The sequence below is a fragment of the Erythrolamprus reginae genome, chromosome 4, assembly GCF_031021105.1.
Source record: "Erythrolamprus reginae isolate rEryReg1 chromosome 4, rEryReg1.hap1, whole genome shotgun sequence".
Taxonomy (NCBI): domain Eukaryota; kingdom Metazoa; phylum Chordata; class Lepidosauria; order Squamata; family Dipsadidae; genus Erythrolamprus; species Erythrolamprus reginae.
The window spans coordinates 83,178,977-83,194,517 of NC_091953.1; the positions used below are offsets into that span (position 1 = coordinate 83,178,977).

General features: G+C 38.2%; 1 long non-coding RNA gene across 1 annotated transcript; it reads left to right on the forward strand.

Annotated features, from left to right (window-relative positions):
• Positions 1-617: 617 nt before the first annotated feature.
• LOC139166766 (uncharacterized) lies at positions 618-14,864 on the forward strand. Its single transcript, XR_011559033.1, has 3 exons — positions 618-656; positions 1,160-1,235; positions 14,770-14,864. It is a non-coding gene; the product is annotated as an uncharacterized lncRNA (long non-coding RNA).
• The last annotated feature ends 677 nt before the right edge of the window (positions 14,865-15,541 follow it).

Genomic DNA, 15,541 nt, shown 5'->3' on the forward strand with positions numbered 1-15,541 from the left:
CGCTGCTGCCCGCCCGCCGCTCGCCCGCCGCCCGCCGCTCGAGAGCAAGAGGGGGAGAGATAGAGAGAGAGAAGGAAAGAAAGAGATGAGAGAGGGAGGAAAAGAGTGTGAGAGAGGAAGAAGCAAGATAGAGAAAGAGAGAGAGAAAGAAAGATGAGAAAGGAAGAGAGTGACATCATCGGGTGGGAAAAATCGCGATATAGCGTTTCGCGAAGATCGAGATCGCGAAGATCGAGGGATCACTGTACTACTATTAAGGACGAGTTGTTGAGTACAGTTTGTCAGCCAGGTACAAATCTATCTGGTGATGATGTTACCTATTCCACATTTTTCTAGCTTACCAAGAAGTAGATTGTGGTCTCCTTTGTCAAATGCCTTACTGAAATCTAAGTACACTATGTCCATGGCATTTCCCTGGAATACTAATAGAATGAAATGAGATTGGTTTGACATGATCTGTTTTAAAAACCTACGCTGTCTACTATTTATAAGTTTATTTGCTTTGTTTCCTTCATTTGCAGATCTGTATTTTTATTATCTTTTCCAGAATCTTTCCAAGTATTGATGTTAAACTAATTGGTCTGTAGTTTCCTGGGTCTGTTTTTTTTACCCCTTCTTGAAGATGGGAACCCCATCAGCCTGTTCCCAATCCTCAGGTACTTCCCCTGGGCTCCAGGATATTTGAAAGTACAATGATTCTGAGATAACATCTGCCAGTTCCTTTAGAACTCTGGGATGTAATCAGTCAGGTCCCAGTGATTTATATTCATCAAGGTCAGATAGCTGTTCACTTGCCATTTTCTTGCTTATTTTAATTTTTATTTCTGGTTTGTAGCTTTTTTTGGTAGATTGAGTTATAATTTATTTTTGCGTGAATACTGCTGTAAATAAGGTTAAGCAGTTGTGTGTTCTCTCTATTGTCTGTTTCTTCTTTGCCAACTTCTCTGTTTAGGGGGCCTGTTTCCTTCACTTTTTTCCTTGTTATTAATATGTTGGAAGAAACATTTGTATTATCTTTTGTACCAAGCCTTAGTTCATTCTGAGCCTTTGCTTTCTTGACTTCATCTTTGCACGTTGTGACTATATATTGGTAATCAACCTTAGTTATGGGTAAGTGTCCCTTTTTCCATTTTCTGTGCTTGTCCTTTTTGTCTTTCAGTTTGTTTGAGAGATCTTTGTGCAGCCATTATGATTTCTTCTTAAATTTTTGTTTTAAGCAAATGTTTAAGCAAAAGGTATGTTATACAACATGCAGATCTATGTATAATACACTTCTCTTCAATCTGCTAAGGCAGGTTATCCTCACTAGCTCTGGTATCTTTTCATACATAAGAAATCACACTTTGCTGGAAAATTAATTGAAGAGAAGGATTTTATGTGTAATCTTGTACATATTGCAAAGCATATTTTTGTAGCATTTGCATAGCCCTAATATCTCTTGGATCTGTACTGTTGCCAATTTTAAGATGAGGCAACATTTTATAAAAGTTATATATGTAAAATAGAATTGCACAATGATCATGAACCAATACATTGCTATAAATCATTCTAAATAATTGAATGGCTAATAAGACAAGATCTAAATTTGCATAAAACAAGATTATAAAACTAAATCTATATTGATATGAAAATCTAATATTTACATACACACAAAACTGTATGTGAATAGTAAACATAATAGATAGTCATATTACTGCATTTTACAAACGTATATTAAAATTTAAAGTGTTCATAAATAGCTTCTTAAATTCATTTAAAGTTCTTATTAAATGAATCTTGCTTTCTTCCCATTTTGCTTTAAAGTATAATACTATTGCATTAGAAAAATCGTAAATGTGTCCAAACTTAATGGATTCAGACTGGTATGTTAAGATGCTCTACATATTAACCTACCAGTCATTTGACAGAAACTGGGCTGGGGAATTCTGGGAGTTGAAGTCCAGATATCTTTAAGTGGCCAAGGTTGGGAAATACTGCCCTAGACTACCATCTTGTGGTTAACGATTATTATTTCATGCTTTCTTTTTTCCTAAGTAGTATGAAAATTATTTTAAGTATAATACATAATATTTAAAAGAAAAAAGTAAAATTGCCTATTGAATTGCGGACAATTGTCTTTCTAATTATAAAATGCATATTCAGTGTTACTATTCATTGCTTCATTGACCTTTCTAGCAGCCTACAGATTCTATATACATGTAAATATTTAAATCTGGAAAGAATGGGCACATATATATTGATATATATTTTCCTGAATTACTTACTCATTTTAAATATTTTTATCAGTACATTATTCTTATATGAGATATACAAATGGAAATTAACGCTTTCCTTTGAAAGAATTTGTGCTTATTATTTTTATTTCTTTTCTTTTTATTACAAATACTGTAACTATAATTTAAGAGCATACATACTCAATACACAAAACACTAAGAAATTTTTAAAAAAATTTGAGGAAAGTGCACAAATCTTAACAATTCTAACTACATTATGTCAAACGCCAAAATATAATTTTAAAACAAAATTGTACTATCCAAATCCTAACATCTTTGAGCATCTTCCTTAAAAGTGTCTTTAAAAATTCCAGAATGTTACATGGATGAGTATAAAAGGGTCTATATATGAACTTATATGAACTATAATTTGGAAGACGATTCCCTTTTATACAGGTGTAACTCTACGTGATTTAAATATATTTGACAATTTTGTCTTCTGAGCCACGTGTAATAAAACAGAAAACCCACTCACAAATAACAGACCACTTGACATATAGGCCAAGTAAACAGCGCCCCCAATTTTTTGTGAAATGGGCTTTGAGAGCAAATGATAAAAAGAGGGAAATGTTATGCTTTCATTTTTAAGTATACAATAGACATTCCAGGTAATGGGAACAAAGACAAAGATGCTAGAAATAAAAAAAAAGTTGCCTCCCATAAAAGGCAGAAATATAGACTTGACATATTGTCGAAAATAACTGTTCCATGGAATTAGGAATGCCAACAACAACCCCAAAAATGCAAAAAAAGAGCCAGTGAACATTGAGACCTGAGCAACCTTCATTTCTAATGGGAAGAATTCTTCAAAAAGGTCAAATCCATGACAACATTCCAACGGTTCAAAGTCCTTTGAATTCGGAGGAAAGCAGATCTTCCATATTCCCAACTGAGTGACACCAGCTGTATAATAGCTACTTTTTTCATTTCTAAAACATTTTCTTTTGTTATAGAATAAAATAGAAAAATATGAAAGCAAATAATAGGACATACTCTTAGTGCTTATTTTGGGGCCCAAAAGAAAATAAAACCGGTTCTTATTTTCAGGGAAACATGGTATGTATGCTTCTGATCTTCAAGGTTTGAAGTTGTAATTGAGAATTTAATGTTTACACTGTACGGTATAAAATTTGGAATCTACAAGAAAATTTATTATTAGCAAGGACAAAAAATATGGTTCTCATTTTCAGTGGGATCAAAATCAATAGAAAAATTGCTATTTATTAACAAACCTGAAGCTTTCTTAAGAAAATGGTTTCATTGTATTACATAGAATCTATAGTTATCTATATAACTATATATGGAACTCATTACTGTACTCAGTAGTGTTAACCCCTAACCCCCAACATTAGACATCTTTGTAGAACTGCTGGCTCTTTAAATACATGGCAACGTATCAACAACATCAAGAACTTATATTGGGTCAATGTCTGGCTTTTTTGACATGGACCATCCTGTCCTTGGATGGCTGGGTGGACTGGACGTTGGCATTTGAATTATTATAAGTCCATGTATTTGCCATAAGCATATACATCTTGAGTTTAATCTGTCTCTTTCCAAAGTGCTTTCCAACTTCTTAAATTTATTTTGGGGTTTTAAGGAGAGACAGGCTACTTGAAATATAAATGATGAAATAGTCTGGAATGCTGTTTTTTAGGGTTCTGTTGAATTATAAATGGAGCTTTTGTTAGGCTCAAGTGAAGATGAGTGTGGCTCTTGAAGCCATTCCACTCAACACACACACACAAATCCAATGGTGAGATGAGCTCAAGCACACAGGTATAAAAATAGGTCATAACCCTGTTTTCTAATCTTTGTTAAGCTTTTACATATTCACATGAAGAGTGCATGGGGAGTTAGCTTAGCTTGCAGAACATTTGAAATCAAAGTGTAATACAGAGTGAGTTCTTAGCAATGCCATTGTTTCCTGTTTGTAGATCAGTGACAAAACCAGGATTTTAAAAACCAGTTACTAGCAACCTGTATGTGGATGGCATTGTGGCTGCAATATCTGGAAAAACTAGGGACACTATTTGAAATTTTCTTCTGACATAACTCTTCTTACACTTGATTTAATTACATTTATGTGTATCCAATAAGGGGTTTATTTATATGACTTGGAAATAATTGTATTTGTAATAATTTGTACTTTTTACTTTTGTTTCCAGCTTCTATTCTTTATACATCTTGAATTAAAGTACATATGTTTATTTCTAAGTATGTCTTTTAGAAATAAACATATGTACTTCAAGTTAAATTAGTAGAGCATGAAAAATACCGATTGGAAAACCGCAAACTGCATATTATGCAGATTTATATATATAACACAATAAGGAAAGGAAGAGAGAGCAAGGTATCTCTCTAATTTTTAAATGTGTATGTATTTGTGTTTGTTTTTGTATTATATACCTGAACTTATATTTCCTAATAAAAATTTATAATAATAATAATAATAAATAAGTTATCCTGAATAAGTTATCCTATCTTGTTTGGTCACACAGACAAAAAGCCTTCATGTCATCGAAGAAAAAGATGACAAAATGGAAGCCAAGCTTTCCATGCCCAAAATATCATCTACTCTGTGAAGTTCTTATTATATTGAACACTGTTATGTCGGAGGGAAAACTTCCATTTTTTGTGACAGAAATGTAGATTAAAAACATCTTAAATTGGTTAAATGATTTTGCTAATTAATTAATTGCCTCAGGTTTATGATTTTTTAATGATTTGCTGCAAAAGATTTATAAATATCCCAAACAAAACTAATGGCAATGATTTCTGACAGTTACAGCCCATTGAATTTTGTCGTATTAGAAAATTGCACAGTGTGGTAAGTACTAGTAGCAAACAGATGTAATAGCAGCAACATCATATTCTAATTAATTAATGATTACAGAATATCAAAGAGGTTATTTATAAAACTGACAACTAGGTCCATTTTTTTAAAATATATTTTTTTATTGATTTTTAACAATTTAAAATCACACAACATAAAACAGTGCGTAGTGAATTGTGAGTTGTGCCCACCACCCCGACATACACACATTCCCCACCACCAAATTGGGGGTATTTCTTGTATAATCCACTTAACCCAAGAGCAATATATCTGTTTACATATTATAGAGTGATTCCAGTTTATTTCTTGTAGCTTGGTCTCGGATTCTGCTTGTCATATATCGTCTTACCTTGTCCCACCGTCCCATCAGCTGTCCCAACTCAGTTTCATTATCCAAATTTATCCTTTTTTCCATAATTTCAAATTGAATATGGTCCACCATGTACCTATACCAATTTTGCATTGTCCATTTTGTCGCATCCTTCCAACCCAAAACTATTACTGCCTAAGCGCTTTCTATTGCTGCTTTTTTTATTTCTCTAAATTCTCCCATCGCATTACTTTTTACTAGTACTGCCATTTCCTTAGTGATTGTCCATTGTATATTTAACATTCTATTGATATCCTCTTTCACTTTTTGCCAAAATTCCTGCACTATCGGGCATTCCCAAAACATATGCATAAACACTCCTTTATCTTGACAACCATGCCAACAATTCCCCCTGACATTCTGCTGAAAATGTGCAAATTGAACGGGAGTGAAATACCACTTATGTAATATTTTCCTTCTCATTTCCCTAATTCTTGTATTTTTAATTTTCCTTATATCTTCTACTATATTTTCCATTTCTTGTACCTCTACTAATATCTCATTTTGCCACCATTTTGTCAATCCATCAATTGTATCCCCATCTGACTGCACTAGCAGTTTGTATATATTAGTTGCTTGCGCCTTTATCCCCTCACTTTTTTCTCTTATTATTTTCTCTAACCCTGTCTCCTCCCGCCATAATACTTCTTTATTCTCCCTTTCATTTAGATATTTACATATTGCATTTATTTGTAGCCACCTTCCCTTACCTAACCACCATTCTATACGATTTCTACTTGGCCTGCCATCCTTCTCGTATAACTGTTCTATCTTAGTTATCCCTCTTCCCTTCAACTCTCCTATAACCCTATTTAAGTTAATTTCGTTTTCTCTATTTATTACATAGTGATGACAGTTTAGATTTATATAATCCTATTTTCCCTTGCCATTTTTTCCAAATTTCCACAGTCCCTTTCATTGGGCCTATTAATTTACCTATATCACTCCTATTCCACTTCCTGAAAATTAATTCTCTATTGTTCATCCCATTTATCTGTTTTTCCAATTTCGCCCATTTATTTTCACTTAATTGCAACTCCATTAACCTTTCCATTTGAAAAGCTTCCCTATACAGCTCCAAACATGGAACTCCCCATCCCCCCTCTTTTTCATTCGCAATTAACCACTTTTTTCTTATTCTTGGTCTCTTATCTTCTTCAATCCAATAATTTAATTTTTTGTCCCACTCTTTAACCTTACATACCGATAACCCCCCCCCCCCCGACAGCACCTGAAATAGGTACATCATCTTGGGAGCTATCATCATTTTTAAAGCTCTTATTTTAGAGAGTCTCCTTAGCTTTTTATCTTTCCAGCTCCTCATCTGTTTCAACATTTTCCTCCATATTAATCTATAATTAATCTCTTCCATTTTCACTGGGTTTTTCAATAACCAAATTCCCAAATATTTTATTTTTTTAATTCCTAATTTCAACCCTGATTCTTTCCTAATTTCTATCTGTTCTCTCGGATCTATATTTAAACACATAATCTCTGATTTTTCCATATTAACCGACAGTCCCGATTCCTGCTTAAACTCTTGTAAAATATTTATTATATCTTTAATCATCTCCATCGGGGTCTGGGTCAATATAATTGCATCATCTGCAAATAAATTTATTTTCATTTCTAATTCCCCTATTCTATATCCTGCCCAAGTGTTATCTTGTCTTATCTTATTAGCTAAGATCTCTATTGCTATTACGAATAATTTTGGAGACAAAGGGCATCCCTGCTTGGTGCCGTTTAATATTTTAATACTCTGCGTTCTTTGTCCATTCACTCTTATATATGCTTCATTTCCTTTATAAATCTCTTTTATAGTTTCACAAAAATTTTCCCCCATATTTAATTTGTTACATAATTTATATAAATAACTATGGTTAACTTTATCGAACGCTTTATAAACATCTAATTTCAAATTTCCCAATTTCCTTTTAGTAGCGGTAGCATGGTGCATCACATTCATTACATTTCTAATTGGTTCACTTATTTTCCTTCCCTTCACGAATCCATATTGATCCTCTTCAATTATTTTTGGTAAAATATTTTCTAATCTATTTGCCAGTATTTTCATAAATATTTTATAATCCTGATTTGCCAAACTGATCGGACGGTAAGACCCAGGCTCTCTTAAATCTCGACCCATCTTCGGAATGGTAACAATTTCTGAAAGCTTCCATGTCTGCGGGATATCACGATTTGACAATATATTATTAAACAATTTCCCCAAATGCGGCAACAAAACATTCACATAAGTTTTATAGAATTCCCCTGTAAACCCATCTGGGCCCGGTGCTTTGGCTTGTTTTAACCCTTTAATTACTCTAGCAATTTCATCTTGTGTAATTTCTGCATTCAAAATTTGTTTATCTTCTTCACTTACTATTTTCCCAACCTTGAGGACTCCTATCTTCACTTGCTCCTCTTTATACAAATCTTCATAATATTTCCTCATTATCTCCTCTAACTGGTCATTACCATATCTAACCACTCCACTGGTGTCCCTCAATGCTAAAATACATGATTTTTCTTTCCTCTTCTTCAGATATCTCGCCATTTGCTGCATTGATCTTGTCCCCCAGCTCTGTATTTTTTGTCGCATCGCCATTCTCATCTTATTCCATTTAATCTCATCATACACCATCAACTGTTTCTTTTTCAATTTCAACAAACTATTCCAATCTCTACTTTTCGTTAATCTTAACTGCTCTTGTATCAAATCTATTTCCCTTATCTTCCTTTCCCTCTCTCTACCCCACCTCTTCCTAATATCTGCTTCCATACATATACATTGTCCCCTCATGAAGGTCTTACATGCATCCCATACAATTGATTGTTTAATACCACCCACATCATTAATTCTAAAATATTCTGATAACTCTGTTTGCAATTTCTCTTTATCTTGTTCCCTAGCAGTTACAACTGCATTATATCTCCAAATTTTTTGATTTCGTTCCTGACCTATTTCCAATTCTGCCAATAGTGGGGCATGATCTGATATCCATATACTTTTAATGTCTACTTTTTAAACTTGTATATTGCCTCCCCTATTCATTAATATGTAGTCTATGCAGCTAAATGTGTGATATCTTGCTGAATAATATGTAGCTCTGTTTAAAATATCTGCATGTAGATCCACCATATTAAGTCTATTTAAATGTAACATCCTGCTATTTGCAGTCCCATTTGTTAATTGCATATTAAAATCTCCTGCCAAAAAAGTTGAGCCCTCCTTAAAGTTGTCTAACTTCTTCTTAGTATTTATTATAAATTGTTTTGTTTTCACATTCGGGGCATAAATTGCTGCTAATGTCAGCTTCTTTTGATTTATTTTCCCTTTAACAAATATCCACCTTCCTTCTCTGTCTTTCTGAATTCCCACCTCTTCAAAATTAACCCTCTGATGAATCAGAATCGCTGTGCCTCGACTATTTTGTGTTCCTCTCGACTCAAACACCCATTTCCAATTTCTATCATTAATCAAGTTATCCCTTCCTCCCCTTCTTTTATGTGTTTCTGTCAAAATCATAATATCCACCTTGTATTGCTTAGCCATCCTTAATATCCTAAAACGTTTCAAATCCGATCCCAAACCATTCACATTTAAAACCATTATCTTACACTCTGTCATAATATACCAAAATCACCCTTTCCCCCTCTTGTTTTGCCCTTGGTTTATATTTTTCCCCTTCCCTTACCCCTATTACCCCCCCCCAACGTGCCTCCCCCTGTGCTCCCCCCACTGAGAGGGGAGAAGACAAGAAAAAACCTTGCCCATACATGAGGCACATTATCTGGATTGCGTTCCCACTCAACTAGCTCCTCTTTCAACCCTTTTTAATTTTATTAAAGAGAAACATTTCTCCCCCCCTCCTTTCTCCTTTAAATAATTCCTTCTTTAATTTCTTCTTTAATTTTAAATTCTTAAACCACCTTTTTCTCCCCCTTAGACTTCCCCCACTGAACGACAGATATACAGGAATCCCAAGGCATCTCCAAGAAAATAATAATAATAACAACAATAATAATAGTAATAGTAATAGTAATAATTCTTTTCCTTTTCCTCCCCCCCCCCCCACAACAAGACAAGGGACCAAACACCATCACTTTCTGGCTCTGTTCTCACGCAGAGCCCGTGTTCTTCTCTGCTCCTTTCTGATGGCCTCCACCTGCCCGCTTAACTCCTTCAGCTGCTCTTCCCTTCGTCTTTCCTCCTCATCTGGGGTACTCCGACCGTCAAAAGCCTCTTCTCCTTCATATGCTAGTGCTCCAGTTTCATCAAACTTAATCCCCAGTTGATCCAATAAAGCCTTTCCCTCCTCCAATGAACGTGCTCTGTACATTTTATTGTCCTGGAACACCAAGATGGCCACTGGGTAGCCCCAGCTAAATCTGGTTCCACTTTGATATAGCCGGCTTGCAATTGGTTTCAACACAGCTCTCGCTCTCAGGGTTTCCCAGGAAAGATCCCTCAGAACCCTTATCTCATTTCCGTCTTGTTTAAGGCTCATAGAAGTCTTCAAAGTTTTATAAATCATCTCTGCTTTTTTTTCACTGAGGAAAGTGATGATCACATCTCTCTGTCTGCCGTCTCTTCTGGGGGCTGCCCAGTGAACACGCAACAGCTCCTCCACGCTAACATGCACGCCTGTCTGTTTATTTAACCAAGCACAGACAGCTTCTGTTAACTTAAAATCAGAGGCCGAATCCATTCTGAACCCTCGTAAACGCAAATTCCTCCTTCTCTGTCTGTCCTCCAAATTTGCAATTCTATCATTTACTTGTCTTATTTTTCCATCGTAATCCATCACTTGTTTCTCAACTTCCAGTATCTTTCCAGCAGAAGAATCTCCCTCCTTTTTAATTTGTTTAACTTCTAAGTCCAGCTGTTCCATTTTTGTCTCAACTTTATTAAATCTCTGTTCAAATCCACTACAAATATCCAGCAGTTTATCCAGTTTTTTTTCAATGTTAGCCAGGCTGGAGACGTCTTCTTTTTTCCCTCCCTCCGCCATTTTAAGATTTATTGTACTCACTTATCACTTCCTTGTTATAGCGAAAGCGCCTCCGTCTTTGCTTGAAATCGTAAATCTTCAAATTCTCTTTGATGCCGGCAGATTCCTGTTTCTCCTATTTTTTTCTAAGGAAGATTTATAGTCTTTTTAAGGGGGAGAAAACTCTTTACATTTTATATTTATTCGGAGCTAAAGGTGAAATGCCTAGAAACCCATCGGCGCGTGCGCAATCCCAACTGACAACTAGGTCCATAAGTATAATTACTCATTATACTTTAATTGACTAAAAAGGTGTTTCTAATTAATCAATAAGTAGATGATTATAAAAAAATATTTTTAATGCATGTATTATCCTAAAATAAATTTTCTAGTTGCTCACAAAAGAAAGAATATTTGTTTTAATTTAATTTATTGTATTTCTATACCGCCCTATTACCGAAGGATTCTGGGCAGCTTACACAACAGGATATAGAAAATATATTTAAAAACATCATAAAAGATTTTAAAACAGTTTAAAAATCACATATATACATATCATTCAGCAAATTGGAAGATCAATGTCCCCAAGCCTGCCAGAAAACCAGGTCTTCAATGCTTTCCAGAAGGCCAAGAGAGTGGTGGAGTCTCAGGGTAGTTAGTTCGAGAGAGCTGGGGCAGCCACAGAGAAGGCCCTTCCCCACGGGCACCCGCCAGCCACAACTATTTAGTTGACGGGACCTGGAGAAGACCAACTCTGTGGGATCTTACCAGTCACTGGGAACTATGAGGTAGAACGTGGTCTCAAAGATAACCTGGCCCTGAGTCATGTAGGGCTTTAAAGGTAATAGCAACACCTTGAATTGACCAATAGGGAGCCAGTGCAGCTTGCAGAGACAAAACTTGATTTCATTGAGAACTGGATCAGGGTTGTTGTTGCCCTTGGGGGGGGGTGAAGTGGGCATGGCCTGGTAGTTCCGGTTGACCAGGTGGGTATGACCACGGTGGGCATGGCCAGCTCATGTTGGAGAGAGGGAACAGGGCCTCATTCACTGGAGGAGCCTCACTAACCGTCTCGAGCCATGCGGGAGTGCCTGGACAGCAGCATGGGATTCCTGGGGTCCTGAGCAGTGGGCCTTCATCTCCCAGCCACCAGGATCCCGCAGTCTGGCCCTGCTTCCCCAAGTGGATGCCTGGTCACATTTGGTTCCACCTCCTGGCTGCTGCTGCTGTGCTCCTTGCTTGGGTTGGGCTTCCTGAATTATGCGGGATGAGGAGTGGCAGAGGTTCTGCTGGATTGGGCTGCTGAGGCCAGTCCCACCATTGCAAGGTGAAGCAGGGAGCAGGATGGGGCGGGAGTGTCCTGATTGTAGGGCTGTGAGGTGTGTGGATGCAGGGGGCAGCTCTGGGGCTAGGCTTGGGCAGGGCAGAGTGGAGAGGGGCATCCTGGCTGCCTCTTGGGGACAGAGATTCCCCATCTTTCCCATTCACCAGGGCTGTTGTGGATGGGGCAGCAGACAGGAGGCTTGTACCATGTGTCTGGTGGATCTGGAAGAGGCCAAGCCCCATGGTGATTGTTGTGTCCAGAGGACAGTTAGGCTTTGTACCCGCCCCATATTCCTTGGACAGGAAAATACTGTAATGTGATTGGTTGGCTCAGCCTGGCAGCCCGGCATATATATAGCTGCCAGGCATGGCCATGTTGTCTTTTGTTCAGTTCTGCAAACCGTTACTCCTCGTTAATAAAGAGCCGTTACTCACCCCAAGAGTGCAGTCCTTCATTCTGCTAAGGACTTAACATTTGGCAACGAGGAAAAGTGCACGACTGACAAGGTAACCAGGGATTTCCCTCAGCCACTGCTACTGCCTTGGGTATCCCTAGCCACCTTCACCGCCAGTCCCGCTGCACCATTTGCCACCGCCGCCGAGCTCCTTAACTGCTCCGCGGCCAGGGGAACCCCCTCGAGATCACCACTGAGGTTTCTCCGCCACCCACGCAGCCGCCGCCACGCTCATCAGCTGCTCGGTGGCCAAGGAAAACCCCTGGGAGGTCGCCGGAGTTTCCGCCACCCATGCAGCCGCTGCTGCTGCCGCCGAGCTGCTCCACACCTCGGCGGCCAGGGAAACCCCTCCCGACATTGCCGCTGAGTTTTGCACCTGCTCAGCGGCCTCCAGGGTTTCCCCAACGCCCACGTTACCGCCGCCGATGCCGCCGAGCTGCTCCACACCTCGGCGGCCAGGGAAACCCCTTCCAACATCGCCGCCGAGCTTTCCACCTGCTCAGCAGGCTCCGGGGTTCCCCCAACGCCCACGTTACCCGCCGCTGACGCCACCGAGCTGCTCCACACCTTGGCAGCCAGGGAAACCCCTCATTATTGCTGCCCAACGTCTCAGCTGCTTGGCAGCCACAAAAATAAATATAAAAATATGAAATAATATATATATATTTTTTAAAAAAATTCCCACTGTCTCGTTTACCTCCGCTACCGCTGTGGCCATCACCAGGCTCCTCAACTGCGCAGTGGCCCAAGGACCTTCGCCACTGCTGTGGAGCCACATATCGGTTAGGACGCGCCTAGTTGCCATTGCTCACCATTATGGCGAGCCACAGTTCTTTTCCTGCTTCCTTTGACCCGTTTGACCCCAGTAATGACACCTGGGAAAGCTTTTTAGACCATTTTGAATGCATAAGATCTCAATGAACTATCAGAAGCTCGCCGTACTGCATGTTTTTTGAATGCCTGTGGCAAACCCATGTTCCGCATGGCACGTACCCTCGTGGCACCACAGGTGGTTTACGAGGTCCCATGGGACGAATTGATGGACAAACTAAAAAAATATTATGCTCCCGCCCCATCTTTCATTTCATGCTGTTTTCATTTCAGGCGTCGCATCCAGGCAGAAGGGGAGTCAATCACTCAATACGTGGCTGCCCTTCGGGATGCCGCGAGGGACTGTGATTTTGAAAATCTAGAACGTTCCCTATTGGAACAGTTGGTTTGCTGGGTGCGAGACCTTCAGCTTCAGCGCCAACTCCTGGCCCAAGCTCACCCTCGCCATAGCTATTGATGACACCTGCGCCGCAGAGACGTCATTCCACTCATCCGCTGACATACAACGCCGTATTCCGGAAATGGTGAAATCTCCTCCACAACCGGGCATTCACGCGACAACCTGTTCCTCTACTGATAACACCAACCAAAGTGAAACAGTCGCTCGACTCCGCACCACCACCAACCGCCGCCGCACGCTAAATGTGGTGTGCATTGGGTAGACATTTTCTATGCACACCACATTTAGCCCCCTAAACATCCTTGCCATCTCAGGGGCAGCACTACAGACCAAATCTGAGTCCATTGCCTAGTGTTTGATATGTCTATTCTAAGATTAAGCCAGTAATATAACATATCCGTGTATAGTATCATGCAAAGCTGGGGAGAAATGATTCTTGTTTTGGTTTGCAAATGAACAAATTTATTGTAAACCAACAAATAAAGCTCATACAATAAATGATATAACATTTCTGAACTGTTGATATTACTTATCCATGGCTCTCCAAAGCAATAACAGTTTATAGGAAAATCAAGGAGTTTGTGTGCAATAATACATACAGATTATGTACTATTTGGATCTTAAAAACCAAAAAGTGATGAAAACCTATGATGAAGAAAATGTACATATTTTTATAACAGTTCTCACCAAGTGAAATGTAAAGGATTTACTTTATAAATATATTTCCATGGAAAATAGAATTTTGGAGAAACTCTTCTGGCTAGAATATAGTTTTCTTGCAATTACAGGTAGTCCTTATACTTGCCCATCACAATTCTAAGTCATAAATTGGTTCATAGTGGCTGTGACCCAATTTTACAACCTTTTTGTGGCAGTTGTAAAGTGACTACAGTGGTTGTTAAGTGGTTTGCTATGGGCCAGTATCGCTGAAAACTGGAAGTAAATGCTGATTTTTAGCAAAAATGTCATAAAACTAGTCACTTGACTGTGGGATGTTACAAATGACCATAAACACAGCTCTTTTTTTTGCCAAATTCTTGACATGCAGTCACATGCAGTCACAGGGTGGTGTCTGGAAAACCTATTGGAACTTCAGAATTAGGTAATAAGTATCTCCAAGTAGGTCTATTGTAACTTCAACTGGTTGTAAGTCAAGGACTATTTATAATTGTTAACTAATTGTGAAGGGACACATGTCATCAAAGGCATAAAACATTCTGTCTTTCACCCCCTTTTTTTCATCATTCTAATGAGCTATCTGCTTCATGTCTTTCTATTCTTCAGCTATTCCAAAAGAAGATAGCTTGAATGACCTTGTCCCATTTGGCTTCATCTGTTGCACGTCACTGCCCCTGCTAAAGAACCATGCCCTTGAGAAATAGAGGTATAATTATTTTTTCTTTGGAACAAATTCAGACAAATTATTCAATTATTTTTTCTGTTAATAAATTGGATAGAAAAAGTTGAAAGATCATTTATACCCTGCTCATATGTAATTTGTTCCAACCCAACAACATCTGGATTTTGTTTTTAAGCTGCTATGGTATTCATTTGTCAAATGGGAATTAACTGAGACTGGAGCATAGAAATATATTCCATAAGGTATTATCTGATTTAAAACCAGTTTCTTCTGTTTGTTGACGCGTTCAAAATTAGAGTTCAGCAACCTCAACATTCCCTCCAGCAGCTGTAGTTGCTAGCTGCCTCAGACTTCATTTAGGATGACTTTCAGGACAATCAAATTATATTATTTCAGAGAATAGGAAGGAAGGGGAAAATTAGCAGTTCTCGTAACAACCAAACAACAAAAACAGCAGAGGAAAAAAGGCCAGAAAAAAAAAATCCAGCTGACTAGACAGGCATTTATTACAAACACTTACAATAGCTCAACATTTCCTTGCTGAAATTGATCTGAGTGGATATTTATTACACATATAAAAAGATTTTGAAGGAAAGCATTTATAGATTTATAGGTGCCTTTCATTCAAGCAGTATACATATTGTTCGCTTCTATTTCTTCCCACAGCAAAAATCCTTAGAGCAGCTCAGTTTCCCT